This window comes from Rattus norvegicus, chromosome 12, assembly GCF_036323735.1.
Source record: "Rattus norvegicus strain BN/NHsdMcwi chromosome 12, GRCr8, whole genome shotgun sequence".
Lineage (NCBI taxonomy): Eukaryota > Metazoa > Chordata > Mammalia > Rodentia > Muridae > Rattus > Rattus norvegicus.
This window is the reverse complement of record NC_086030.1, coordinates 48,959,832-48,974,098: the sequence shown is the minus strand read 5'-3', so window position 1 is coordinate 48,974,098 and position 14,267 is coordinate 48,959,832. Positions and strand designations below refer to the sequence as shown.

At 50.2% G+C, this 14,267-nt stretch overlaps 1 protein-coding gene and 1 long non-coding RNA gene across 7 annotated transcripts in view; one reads left to right on the top strand and one right to left on the bottom strand.

The window, feature by feature from the left end:
* The window catches only part of Sgsm1 (small G protein signaling modulator 1), a 79,533-nt gene extending 75,012 nt beyond the window's left edge, over positions 1-4,521 (bottom strand). For 3 of the 5 annotated variants that reach the window (XM_039089276.2, XM_063271225.1, XM_063271224.1), the window contains exon 1: positions 185-4,521. The gene's annotated coding sequence lies outside the window, so the exon portion shown is untranslated. The remainder of the gene's footprint in view (positions 1-184) is intronic. The other 2 variants (XM_063271222.1, XM_063271223.1) reach the window with 2 other exon arrangements.
* On the top strand, positions 2,765-8,959 carry LOC108352469 (uncharacterized). Of its 2 annotated transcripts, XR_005492070.2 has the most exons (3): positions 2,765-2,903; positions 3,065-3,161; positions 4,511-8,959. It is a non-coding gene; the product is annotated as an uncharacterized LOC108352469 (long non-coding RNA). The 2 variants fall into 2 exon arrangements; XR_010056816.1 differs by lacking the exon at positions 2,765-2,903 and having other exon boundaries at positions 3,028-3,161.
* The last annotated feature ends 5,308 nt before the right edge of the window (positions 8,960-14,267 follow it).

Genomic DNA, 14,267 nt, shown 5'->3' with positions numbered 1-14,267 from the left:
GAAGCAGAGGCCAGTGGATCTCTGTGGGTTCGAGGCCAGCCTGGGTCTCCACAGTTCCAGGTTTGAGTTCCAGGATGGCCAGGGCTACACAGTGAGACCCTGTCTGGGAGAGGAAAACCAAGGGAAGAAATTATAAAGCCTTATTATATGTTATAATTATCTACTATAAATTATAGAGTCTTACAGTTAAACTCTCACTGTGTTCTGCCCTCCTTTTCCCGGGAATGTCGCTCTTTGATCTGTGTGTATTTTGTTCATGATCTTCGTCCTCATGTATAAGTCCTTGTTTGTTTCCCAAGGATAGCCAGCCTGCTCCACTCTGCTAGACTTCAGGTGCCTGGCTCCAGGAATCTAGGTTTAACTCTACAATTGGAAAAATATTAACCATCTTTTGCAGGCTATAACTCCTGCACCATAGAACATCTGGGTCCCTTTGGTGGGGCGTCTGGTTCTCTTCCCTCGCCCCCTTCCCCTAATCCTATCAGTTGCCCTGGGCGCAGGTCTACCCTGCCTATGTCTGTAGTTTCGTCTCATAGTTACTCTGTTTCCAAATTAAGAGACGAAACGATTAAAGAAAGAAAGCCTTCCTCCACTGAGCCTGAACTCACAAAGGAGATAAAAAGTTTTCTCTGTGGGTCTCCGCTGCACACTGGGCAGGTCACCATGGCTCAAGCCCTTACCTTTCCCAGCCCCCAGACTTCCAAGCTGGCCATCTGAGGGCTCATTTAACCCGTCTAATAATATATCTGCAGCCTGAAACGACATCTTCAGGTTCCCTGGGAATGCCAGCCTCAGTTTGGTCTGATTGTCGCTCTTGAAGCCCTTCACTTGCAGTAATGAACTGAGGAGGCAACAGGCAGGCAGCCCCCGCTCCCTACCCCACCCGGAAGGCATCCTTCCTTTCAGTTTTCCTGAGTTCTGGCAAGGCTCCAGCAGCCCAGCACCAGTTCTCTCAGACCCAGCTTTTTAAAAATCCTTTCCCTGTCCGGACAGTGGTTTCAGTCTAAAACTGAACCATACGGAAAACTCTAATGTTCCATTATTTAAGTTTCCTTATCAAATAGGTTTTTGGGTTAAAAAGTTTTAAATTAATACTAAAAAAGCTTCAATTCAAAACTGACTTCTCAGGCTCCGATTCAACGGGAACGATAGGCTAAGCACTGATGCAGTTCATCGTAAATTGACGTTTTATTTGGTCTCCTATGTTTGCAAGGGGCAGTTTGGAACAGACAAAGATTGTTCAACTCAGACGCATATGAGGTAGGTCAATACTGGCCGTTAGTCATAACTGTTAGAGATCTGCCGAAAGCGGCACTGAGGAAGTGTGAACTTACCGGACTCCCAAGGTCTCCAAGAAGAGGTGGGCGCAGCGGTAGAGGACACCATCTGGATTGTGGTGTGATAACCATGGGGCTTAACTGCCCCAATGCCTCGCCTGCCACCAGGGCCGGGCCTGCTCTGCGGACAGAGGAGAACTGATCACCGCGCACGCGCACGCGGTGCTGTAGCCGAGGCGAGGTCAGCCCCTCCCATGTTCCTCCTCCACAGGAAAAGCCTTTTTGCCTTCCCGACCTGACGGACCTGACGGCCCAAGACTGCCTGCCTCTGCCCTGGGTGCCATAGAGACGCAGGAGCCTGGGGTAACTGGCTGGGCGACAGCGTAAGGACCAGACTCTGTCGTCTTAATTTATCCTTCTTCAAATCCTCTGATCGCGTGGGCAGCTACTTGTAACTTAACGGCTCCTCATGTCAAAATAACCCACTACCATTGTTTCTTCGCCGGCAAATTTATCAGTTAAAACTGCTGGGCCTTTTGTTTTAAGAAAGGCAAGCAGGTTTGCTTCACGAACCACAGGCTTCAAATGACTTGGCGTTTCACTGTTCCCTTATGTAAACTCGCTGGGCAGTAACTTGCTCTCGATAACGACCCATGTCTCATGACAAATGACCAGACAGAAAAAGGGCAAGATTCAGAATGTCCAAGGAGTATAGAAATGATCAAAGATGTCTTAAAAAATTGAAAATCATTCCAGGTTTCTTTCCCTGGCCTGTGCTATTGTGGCACTGGTATCTTGAAAATTCCAAGTTTCAACACCGATCAATGGAGTTCTGATAAGCTAACGGAACACTGGCAGTTTACAGTTCAGTCCTAAGCTCAAGATTTTAAACTCCCTTTGGTTGTCTAACGAGTACAGATCTGAAGATGCTTCTTGTCACGCTTAGATAACATCTCTGTTCAATCCGTATATCCACCCTCTAGACTGGGGGGGGGTCCCCACTCCCTTTGACCCAAACCTGTAATTTTACTGAGTCTCAAAGGCACGGATCTACTTCTGTTGTCTTACAGACACATGCTAACTGCTTTTTCTAAAATATGGACTCTAATACATCCTTTTGTAAAACTAAAGTCCACTTGAGCTTCTGGAAATCCAAGACTTAGACCTGCCTGCCACAGATTAAATGAACTCCAGATAAATTCTCGAACTTGTCCTTAAAAATAGAATCCTCCCTCCCCTTTTGGTCTTAGACTGTTTTAACTTCTGTCCCCAGTCTATGTTTGTCTCAGCAGATTTTCACCTGACTGATACTGACAGACTCTGTCCACAGAGCACCTGAGGACGTAAGCTGCTACAGTCTGGCTTGCTGAAAGCTGATATTAACCAGTCCAGTCACTGCGACGGTCTCCTGTCTTTCAACTGGATCATCTAAGCAGACACTTCTGATAAGCGCCCCACCGCCCAGCCTTTGACTAGCATCTCAGCCTCTGTGGGCCACCAAAAGACAACATCCATTACTCCACTTTACAGGCCAAGATGCTAAGTCAGAAAGGCCCACGTTTTGGCAATAACCTACCATTCTTAGGTCCTAATTGACCCCTTGGCCAACGACTAGGACCAAGGCAGGTAAAACCCTGACAAATCAATGATTTGATCTGGTAACAGATCGGAGGGAGGCCCGGGGGGGGGGGGGGATTCAAGAACCAAGTCATCCAGAGCCAGGCTGACTCCACGACAGGTTGCAAACTGGCAGTTTGGGAGACTAGGCCTAAGTTTCTGTTTTCCAGAAACAAGAACCTGGATCCAGGAACCTGTGGTCAGCCAACCACCGCCTCAGGCAGCCAATCCGAGGACACCTTGTCATCTGGCTTGAAGCAAGAATAGGTAGCTAGAATTCTACCGATTGTAGAATCACTCAGACCCCCAGGGATAGTGCTGACCAATCAAGGTAAAAGTGAATGCAGCCCTCCCTGGAATTCCCCTAACAGACAATAAAAGCTGAGCCTGTGATTCCACCAGAGGTCTCCATTCCCAAATGGGGAGACGGACCTCAACATGCAGGAAATGAAGAACTGCTCTTGGCTTTTGCACAGTATTGGAGTCTGGGGTATCGTTCTTCAGAGATTCTTGGACTCTGACAGGTAGAGCTGCTGTTGTCATGGACACCTGGACAGAGGAGAGGTTGGGACACTTTGCTTCCGGGGTGAGGTTTATTTCGTCGCCACCTAGGCAACCAGAAGATTCCCCGCCCAACGGCTAGAGCCTCAGACACTACGGGGTTAAGGACTTTATACATTTCAGCTTCTTTGTCTCCCGAATATGTTGACATAGGAAGCTGATCATAGGAAAGACAGAAAAGAGAGGCAACAGACAGGCAAGGGAGGGTCTCAGGTCATTACCTCACCAACAGCACAGCAACACCAACAGCACTTATATTTTAGTACCCTGGGAAGTAAAGCCACGAGCTAGCAGCTTGTGCAAAAATATACACAGGATTTTTGTTATCTCTCTCTCTCTCTCTCTCTCTCTCTCTCTCTCTCTCTCACACACACACACACACACACACACACACACACACACAAAACCCTCTGTTCCTTTCACCCAGATCATCAGAATCTTCAGTCCCTAGCCCCGAGCCTCAGGTGCACCTCCTTATCAGTCCGTGTCCATGGCTTAGCAGGCCCCAGGCTGTCTTGACTCTGCCTGGCTGGCAGACTTTCTCTCTCTCTTTTTCTCTGCTTCAGAAAAGTGACAAAGGGTTCCCAACAGTCCTGACTAGGTGCTTTGGACTGCTAGGCATTGGATTTTAAATGGCTGGGACAGGATGGTTGGGGGTGGTCCGAAGGAGAGAGATGACAGAGTGGCTCAGACACTCGAGGACGCTGTTTCCTGTTTCTCTTTCCCTTGGTTCTATACCGTGGGCTCACCTTGTCACTGCCACATGGCACTTACAAAACATTTCACAGCTCCCACCACCGTCCCCCATCTTCTGGTCCGTACATTCTTCCCAACCCAGAAAGGGAGCTCCCATGACTCACCCAGTGCCTTTCTCGGTCCCTTCAGACCTGCATACAACCAGATCTTGTGGGGAGGGGGACACATTTTCTCAGTTGAGCTTCCTTTCTCCCAGATGAGTCCAGCTGTGTCAAGCTGGAATAAAACCAGCCAGAACACCACTTACTATCTGGTAACCCAATTCCAAGAACACAACTCTTTTTTTTTTTTTTTTAAAGGCAGATTAACCCTTCAAGGCTAGACAACGCCAGTCCTAGAGACAACGGATCACTAACAGAAGCCGGAGGCCAGGCGAGGGAGGCTCCTGTAGGAGTTGTTGTTCTAGACACCGTGTGGCTTGGATGCAAGACAAAGAAATCAGGCCCGGGCACTTCCTCCCTGCCAGCTGGTCTTCTAAGGGCCCTGTGATGCCCAGAGGGCCACTGAGTACGTACGGGCTGCTCCTGCCCAGCCGTGAATTCCGGTGATTCTAAGACCAGGCAAGATTCACCCATACGTGAAACGGTAGCACCACTGTTATGAGATCACCAGCTGCTCTCTGATTGGATTCGAGGCCTCTAGGCCCTTTTATAAGGACCTTCATGGGACTGCTCAGTGGTTAAGAGCACTGACTGCTCTTCCAGAGGTCCTGAGTTCAATTCCACATGGTGGCTCAACCATCTGCAGTGGGATCCAATGCCCTCATCTGGTGTGTCTGAGGACAGCTACAATTACTCACCGACATTAAACAAATAAAATAAAATAAATAAGGACCTTGCTAGGCAACTACTCTACCCCTGAGCTACAGCCCAAAGCTTTTGAAAATCTGAGTCAGAGTCTCACCAAGTTACTCCAGTGGACCTCAGTTGAACTCACTGTGCAACCCAGGAAGGCCTTGAATTTGCCATCCTGTCCTAGCTTCCTAAGTGGCTGGGACAGCTTCCAGTCAACAGGCTGCTACTGATGGAGAGTTTTTCTCCTCAGGGGGCACTGAGTTTCAGCCAATGCTCTCTCTGCATCTCTTGAGAGGACTGTGATGTTACTTCCATAGTCCATTGTTGGGGATGGCTGTAACATTAGCTGTTGTTGACATAACAAAGTATCTCCCTGTTGCTGAAGCTCTGGTTCCTTACGGACTCTGCAGGGTGGAGATCAGGTATGGGCCCCAAGAAAGCAAATAAGGTTTGGGGAAGGCATGTTTTGTCTTGGAGCCTCTGGTAGAATGCCTCCATCCCCACACCTCTGGCTTCTTGTGGCCACTGTACCCTTTGCTCCGGGCCCCTTTCGTCTCCGGAACAAGGGACAAGCTACGAACAATTCACAGAGTCTCACGTCCTTCCACATCCCCATTACGTCTCCCCTCGCTGCTTCCCACCTCCAGTCTCCTTTAAGATTTATCTGACATGCGCAGGCGCTTTGGTCTGCACGTATGTCTGTGCAGCATGCGCTGCTCGGTGCCCGCGGAGGAGGCCGGAAGAGGGCGTCAGATTCCCCAGAGCCAGAGGCTGTGAAACCACCAAACCCAGGTCCTCCTCTGCGAGGGCAACGCCTACTCCAACAGCCATGTCATCTCTCGGGCCCCTCCACCCCTCACTTTCTACGGATCCAGGTGACATTATCTCAACTTAAGTCATCCACTGTAAAGTCTCCCTGGGGCTCTAACCCTCCTCGCCCGTATCATGTGACCTTCTGGCAAGTTCCGAGGACTGGGCCGCGGGCGGCGGCCGCTGGTGTCTTTAGGGGAGTGTTAGCCTGCGGTCACAGTTATGCTGCACTTCTGTTTTGGGAAGCTTTGCTTCAGTCACGTCCCCCAGGGGGTCAGGGGAACTGAGAGTGGGAAGAGGGCTGAGTCCAGCTCTCTCGCACTGCGGGCGGCGACAGGTGGCTGAGGAAAGTTGTGGCGCAGCATCCGGTGCTGCTTAGACCCAGAAGACTCTCGAGACCCACCCCCCATCTGCTGGGCCAGAACATTGGAGCACCACGCCTAGAGACCTCATCACACAGGCTGGCTGCAGGGCCACAGGCTCCTGGACCCCTTTGTGCGAAAAGCATGCAGATGTCACTGGTCTGTGTAGCCACCAAGTTATCCAGGGATGTCTATTGTTGAGGCTTTGGAGAGGCTTTGGAGGTGGAGCAGGAAGCCAGGCAGGCTGGGAGGGGGTGACTCCACTGCAGGCTCCAGAGCGCTCAGAACTTCCCTGAGTCACCCCCTTCCCCACAGCCACCCCGGGTGCGGGAAGATAATTCTGCTGAAGCTACAAGCCCCTAAGCACCCTTTAGGTTTCTGTTCTGGCCTCACTGGTCATCACTGTCATCACACGGACCAGCGCCACCTCCCGCCCACCTTAGCGCTTCTCTCTAGAGAACGAGTTTCTGTCAAAGTCCTGTCTCCTTGTTAAACTTCAGAAAACACCTTGTCCAAGCACCCTTGTGCTGTTGCCTGTGTGACCCCCTCTTCTGGGTTCATCAGTATTGTGTCCTGTGATGACCAACCATTCTTAGCTTGCTGGGGAGCTGGAAGGGCATTTCTAGACCAGTTTACCTGTGGGCCTCATGGGGCTGGGGCCCCAGAATGAACTAAAAAGCAGCATCTGGGACTGGGGCGACAGCACTGGCTGCTCTTCCAAAGGACCTGAGCTTGATCCCCCACACTGCAGCTCACCACCATCTGTGACTCCAGTGCCAGAGGAGTGCACACAGGCACACATGCAGGCAAAACATCCACACACATAAATAATAAACTTAAAGAGGGGGTGGGGAAGCAAGCCGAATGTCTACGTTTGTAACTCTCTGCTTCCCAACCGTGGACAAAATGAAACAATTCATCTCACACTTTTGTCTCCAGCTGGACCCACTGTGCCCCCTCAGACTGTGAACCAAAAGAAACCCTTCCTCTCTCAAGCTGATTTTGTATTTTGTCATAACAATGAGTAGTAGTAGTAGTAGTAGTAGTAGTAGTAGTAGTAGTAGTAGAGTAGTAGTACTAGTAGTGGTGGTGGTGGTTGTGGTGGTGGTGGTGGTGGTGGTAAGAAGGGGAGGGGGAGAAGGAGAAAAAGAAGACCTAACACAGGGCTTATGCACAAACAGGCAGCTAGAAGTGTTGTCACAGCACGCTGTGCCAGGAGGTCACCCGAGTTGGTTACAGTTGCTGCGGATAAATCCCAGGATCTCCTGTCCCCATCCCAGAAGCATCACCATGTGGGCTGAGTTATATTCAGGTGGAATCACAACATGGGCGTGGGTTGTGTCTACCAGGTGCTTTCGTCTTGTTGGCGCCTGCCAACCACTTCTTGGGCCTTGTGCTCTCATATGAGGACATTTTTCTTTTTTTTTTTTCTTTTCTTTTTCTTTTTTTTTTTTTCAGAGCTGGGGACTGAACCCAGGACCTTGCTCTTGCTAGTCAAGCGCTCTACCACTGAGCTAAATCCCCAACCCCGTATGAGGACATTCTTGATAAAGTTTCTTCATCCCTGTCAGTGGGACAAATGACACACGACTGGGCCACACCACCTGGGTGGCTTCCAGGGAGCTCGCACAGTCAGCTGCACTTATTCCCCCGAGTGGCCTGGGGGTGACAGCTCTGTGTGCATGCCTGTAACCTGCATGTACAGGTGCGTGCATGGGAGCAGTGGGCGGGTGTGCGCTAATGCTTGCATCTCTGCAGGCAATGCTGGGTGTCTTCCTTGTTGGAGATGACGTCTCACCTAAGCCCCTACTGGCTAGAGGGTTATACACGTCTGCATTGCTACATGTGTAAGTGGATGTCAGGCATCAAGCCTGCTGAAGCCTGTTCCTGTTAACATAACTGTAGCCATTTTGTATCCATTCTTGGCTTAGCTCAAAAGGCTCCATAGCTGACACTGAGAAACTCTCTTAAAAGGCTGTAAAGGTGGGGATTTGGGTAAAAGGGGTGGTTTGTATTACTCATGCCTGGGCACCTCTATGCTCTGAAAGTCCCCTGTACACCACACCGTCCACCATCCCTATTACCCCACTCAGGGCTGATCAGCTCAAAAGTCTGCCAGTGATACTTTGTCTAGTTAGTCAAACCTGTAGTACTGACCCCCCCCTTTCTCTCCCCCTTTAACTCTGAACTTCTGAACCTGGTTTTTCCTATGCAGAGCCTGTCCCTAAGAACAGACTGGCGCCACAGTCAGGCTCCCGAGTCCTTTTCTGCAGACCTGACAGATCAGTCTTGGAGTGTGCATTCAATAGTGAGCTGTCTTGGCTTAGTCAAGATCAATGTCCGGATGGTCTTGTGTGTCGAGCACTTTCCCACTGAACCATCTCCGGGCCCCTGCCTCCATAAACCTTCTGTGTCCCCTAATGAAAACTGCTATTCCTCCCTCCTCTCTCCCCTCTTTCTTACGTGAAAGTCTTAGAAACTTGTTTTAGATTCTCATTCTCCTATCGCTTCTGTGGCCTCTTGAGTAGCTCGGAGCCTGGAGCCCCGGTGGGGTGCTCAGCCCATCCAAGCCCAGAGCCGCTCACTCAGCATCAGAGCTCGACAGTGCATCTCACACATGACTGGAAGGAGGATTTGTTTGCCCCCCCAGGGGGGGTCCATCCTGGGTTGGGAGGCTTTCTTGGCTAAGCGGCCTGGTCTCTGGCAGCAGGAGTTTACAGGCAATGCGTCTCAAGAGGCTGATCTGGAACCAGGGCAGGAATAAAAACTTCTAAGGCCCCCACTCCTGGTGTCTTCGGCTCTCTAGCAGGAACCACATCTCAAAGCTCTCATAATCTCCAAAAACGTTGTCACCAGCCGGGGACTGAGTATTTAACACATGAGCCTCCATGGGATACCCTGTAATCAAGCCATAAAACAATGCTTTCTTTTTCTCAGTGCTGGGCGATAACCTGAGGGCTCCGCGCTGTCCAGGAAAGTGCCTTACAGTGCAGCCCCCCCCCCCCATCCCGGTGGAATCTGCACAGTGCTCAGTTGTGCGCACACGATGATGCATGCCACAGCCTTGCCTGGTAGACTTGTGACGCTGGTACTTCCAATAGCTTCAACTCTTTTATTTGTGCAAAATTAGTGGGCTCAGATTCCCCCTCTCCCAAGACATCAGCAGAACCACTGTGTACCTGCCTGCTTGCTTGTAATTAGCTTGTGGCATCTTCACACGTGACTCGGCAAACTGCAGCCTATGATCAGGCTTCAATTCTTTTGGAGTGACTCCAGGGGAAAAGGCACCTGCAGACCAGGGGTGCCATGGAATGATTTCTGAGAGGACCCTCCCCCGGCCCACCCCATAGGGCAGGCCAGCCAGGGAACCAATGGACAGACAGACTAGGGTTTCACATCAAACACTCTCCAAGTGTCCCACAGCTCAGCGACAGCCTGGGCAGGGGATCCCTCCCCAACAGTAGCCCATTCCACTCTTCTCTCACTCCCCCTCCTCCGAAGAAATTCTTGTCAAGGCCTGGCTGCAAGGGTTGACCTAGGGACTAGGTGTTGCCCTGGAACCTGGGCAGGGGCCTGAAGCAATGCACTGTACTGAGTGCCAGCCAGCCCCACCAGTGGTCCCTAAAGCAGCTCATGGCTGGAAAAGGCCTGAAGAGATGCCAGCCCGCCCATGTACTGGTGTGTGAGGAGGGTGTCGTCCGGGACTAGTCTCTAGACATTGAACTCCCACTGTAAGGTCTTAAGAGAGTGGAAACCCATCTGGGAATGGTGGGTAAGAGCCCCCAGGGTGGGCAGTAGCCTCAGTCCTGGTGGCTTTTAAGAAAAGGGAGGGGCATCTGAAGGCACAGGGATTCGATCCCTGCCCAGCCCTTTGCACTGTGACATCCCATGTGGGTTCAGGATTCTGCCAGCAAGAAAGAGCCCACAGACCTGGCATCCTTTAAGCACCCAGCTCTGTGAGCTGTTTTCCCTATAAAGTTGCCCATCCTTGGACGTTTCATTACATTAATGGGAAATAGACTCCGAGGCCTTCATGACCACCCTCTCTCCTCTGCTCCCCTGGTAATGGGGTGAGTTGGCCAGTCACACTGGTAAGTACCTCTCGGTGGCGGCTTCCATGGGGAGTGTGTGTGTGTGTGTGTGTGTGTGTGTGTTGCCTGGAAATTGCTTCCTTCAGCAAGAAGACACAGAGCCATTACGGTGGGTGGCGGGCATCCGCTCTTGGAGTCTAACAGTACTCGAGCCTTCTAACGGGAAGGGTCTGTGTGAGCATCCAGAGCCACTGCCTGACCGTGACCGCTGTTCACAGGACATCACATGGCTCCTCCGTGCGGACACCAATGTCCTGTCTGCCACCCCCAACCCGGCCCACTCGCTCCTGTCACTGACTTCCACCATTGGCACTGGGGGTGGGGTGGGATGGGGTTTTGGGAGGTCTCCAGTCCTTATACTTATGCCGGAAGGTCTCTAGGCTCAGCCATTGCAAACGACAAGACCTCTCTCCTGGCCATTTCCACAAAGACCAATAATGCATGTTGGAGGAGAGAGAGGTCTCCCCAGGGTAAGTGTCAGTGAGAATGGAGGGGATGTGGCCAAGCACAGGGAGCAGAGGTAATCATGCCTGGGCCTTCCCCAGAGTGACCAGCTCTAGGCAGCAGAGTCCAGGGTCAGTGCCTCTGGTGTGGCACTTACTGGCCTAGGGGGTCTTCCCTACCCAGGTGAGTTGTGCCACCTCTGGCTTCAGCTGGAGAGTGAATGTGTACTTTCTAGAGTCCTTGCTGCAGACCTCCCTCTATTCTCAGACACCCAGGCTTAGGGACAACAAGCATGGCAGCCTGGTCAGGTGATACTCCAGCGATAACTCCTCAAGATCATGTTACCCCGGAGGTGCCCAAATCCTCAGCAGCATCCACCTACCGATGCACTCAACCAGTAACACACGTCTCAAGACGTGTCCCCATCCGTAAGTGACACGTGGCTGTGGGTGGACCTCTGGCTACATCGGCAATAGGCGTTCCTGAAAAAACAATTCCATTCCCATAATCATCCCAAAGAGCAAAGTACTTGGGAGCAACCCCCAGCCAAGGAAGTCTGACACCACCAAGGGCTCCAAGTAGATGGGAAGGTGCTGTGTAGTCATTAGCTGGGAACTCCCCACCCGTCTACAAATTGAATACAATGTTGCAGCGGCTATTCTCGGTAGTCAACTTGACTATACCTGAAATGAACTACAGTCCAGAACTTATAAAGGCCTTGTGAAAAGGAATCAAAGAAAGGTCCAGGTGTGGTGGTATGTGCCTTTAATCCCAGAAGACAGAGAGGCAAAGAGGCAAGCAGATCTCTGAGTTCAAGACCAGCCTGGGACAGAGCAAGTTCCAGGTAAAGAAAGGCCCAAGTCTGGGCATGGGAGCACATGCCTTTAATCCCAGCATTCAGGAGGCAGAAGCATGCAGATCTCTGAGTTCAAGGTCAGTCTACAAAGCAAATCCCAGGACAGCCAAGCTTAGGCAGCAAAGGAGTTAGAAAAGAACAAGTGGGCCATGCCCCAGCCTCAGCAAGCAGCAGAACTCCGAAGCTTTAGCCTCGAAGCTCTGGCTTTAGAGTCAAGAATATAAAGGACTGTTGGGAAAATCAATGCTGGTCAGCTGGAGCTAAGAAATTAGCTGTGGGGGTTGGGCATTTAGCTTAGTGGTAGAGCACTTGCCTAGCAAGCACAAGGCCCTGGGTTCGGTCCCCAGCTCTGAAAAAAAGGAAAAAAAAAAAAGAAATTAGCTGTGATTAAGAAGAGACCAGCATCGCCGAGGTGAAATCTGGGAAGTGTTTTCCGACAGCTGTGGCCCAGAGGTAGACCACCACCCCCGCCCCCTTCCTGGCTGCCTGCAGAAGATGGTCTCCTTCTGGCTCTCTGTGGATCAAAGTGTAGAACTCTCAGGTCCTTCTCCAGCACCGCGTGCCTGTCTGCACGCTGCCATGCTTCCTGCCAGGACGACGGACGGCGGACGTTGGACTGAACCTCTGAAACTGCAAGCCAGCCCCAGTTAAATGCCTTGCCCGAGGTGTCTCCACAGCAATAAAACTCTAGCTAAGAAACGTTTTCATCTAAATTCTCCTGCTGAGTTGGGGACCCTGCAGTCAGTTGAACATCTGCATAGCGGGCACAATGCTATGGATTCAAAACAGCTGACTCTTGTCTGTCAATAGACCAACCAAAGAGAAATCGTGCCACATACACACAATGGAACTCTCTTCAGTCTTGATTTTTAAAAAAAAAAAAATGCTGTCATGTCAACAACAAACACACAACGTGCTTCTCACATCAAAAAAAAAAAAAAAGAAAAAAAAAAGAAAAAAGAAAAAAAGAAAAAGAAAAAAAGCCAACCCTGAAAACCACACAGATTTGCACATAATGCAAAACAGTCAACAGAATAAAACATAAAATTAAGTTAGGGGTGGGGAGTGGGGGGTCTGCAGAGGCAGCCCAGTTGGTAGAGAGCTCTCTGTGCCAGTGTAAAGACCCGGCTTCAAATCGGGTTGAGGCAACACGTCTGCTCACACGTGTGCACATGAACGTGTGTGAAGCATGCACACAGAGAAATCAGCTGAAGATGTCAGGTGATACCTTTTGGGTCTGATTACCACCCCCATCCCCACCCCCGCCGCCGCAGTTTGGCTGCGAAGCGGAAGGTGGTGATGAGGCTGAGAGAGAAGGGGGGGGCGTTAGATCATGCCCTCAAGGACGATTTTGAGACACCAGTGTCCCCACCCCGGCCCCATACCCCCCAACATCCCCCACCCCGTTTCACCCAGACCATTACAGGACCATGCTTTTAGGCAATCCCCAAAGCAGTGGGGCCAGCTGGCCACCCCTCGGGCTGATTCCTCCAAAACTCAGAGCCAAAACGAGCCTTCTCTTTTCCAGGTGATTTTTTTTTCCCCCTTCAGCTATTTCGTTAGTGACAGAAGCCTGGCTATCACAGAGGACTTATACCACCCAATCTAAATGCTTATGCAAAGCTTTGTCAGCAAATGCCAGTATGGTGTCCTGCGCCACGTGTGGGCACACAGACCGGTGGGGTTATCACGGAGCCCGTCAGTGAGCTTACCTACCCATAGCCAGTTTGCTTTTTAAAAAGAGAGAGATACTTTGGCCATTCATTAGAGGAATCGATAGTCTCCAATGGTGGAGATGCTCACGCAGCAGAACTGAGCGGGACCCGTACTACTTCACACCATGCACAAAAACGGACTCCGAAAGAATGAAGATTTAAATGTAACACTGAAAGTTGGGAAGGAATCAGAGGTAGAGGTTTTGTTGTTCCTTTTTTGTTTTGTTGGGTTTTTTTGTTTGTTTGTTTGCTTGCTTGCTTTTGGTTTTGTTCTTTTGTTTTTTTTGGTTTTTTTTTTTTTTTTTTTTTTTTTTTTTTTTTTTTTTTTTTTTTTTTTTTGCTGGCCCTAGCTTGGCAATTTATTGCATATGACATCAAGGAAACAGATGAAAAAAATCTATACTTTTGTATATGGTATGCTAGTAGTGTGAAGAGAGGGGGGAGGGTGGGGGTGATGAGTATGTGGATTATTTTAGTGATTACTTTTCTGTGTGTGTAAGAAGAAAAGAAAATCTATACCTCAAACATGTCCTCTCATTTCTAAGTGGTGAAAAACCAATTGGTAAGTTTCTCTGGAATTGAGTTTATATTTGAGTTATATATTTATTGAAAATGTCACTTCCTCAATACTGAGCAAAAATAAAATCAGAATATCTGAAAACAAGAGATGAGGTGGAAGGGATGTGGGTAAAAATAAGTGTTCTAGTATCAAATATAAAAGTTCTTTCCGACTGCTCTGCCTGCCTGTGCCCTTGCACCATGTGCATGCAGTACCCACACAGGCCAGAAGAGGGCGTCAGGTCCTCTGGGTCTTGAGTCAACATGTGGCTGTGAGCTTCCAACCGGTGCCAGGAATCAAATCCTTTACTAGAAGCCCGGTGCTCTCTGAACCAGTGAGGCATCTCTCCAGATCCAGCTACAGACTTCTTTGTAAAACAGACAAAACAGACTTTGTAAAAGTACAGACAGCACCATCTCTACAGC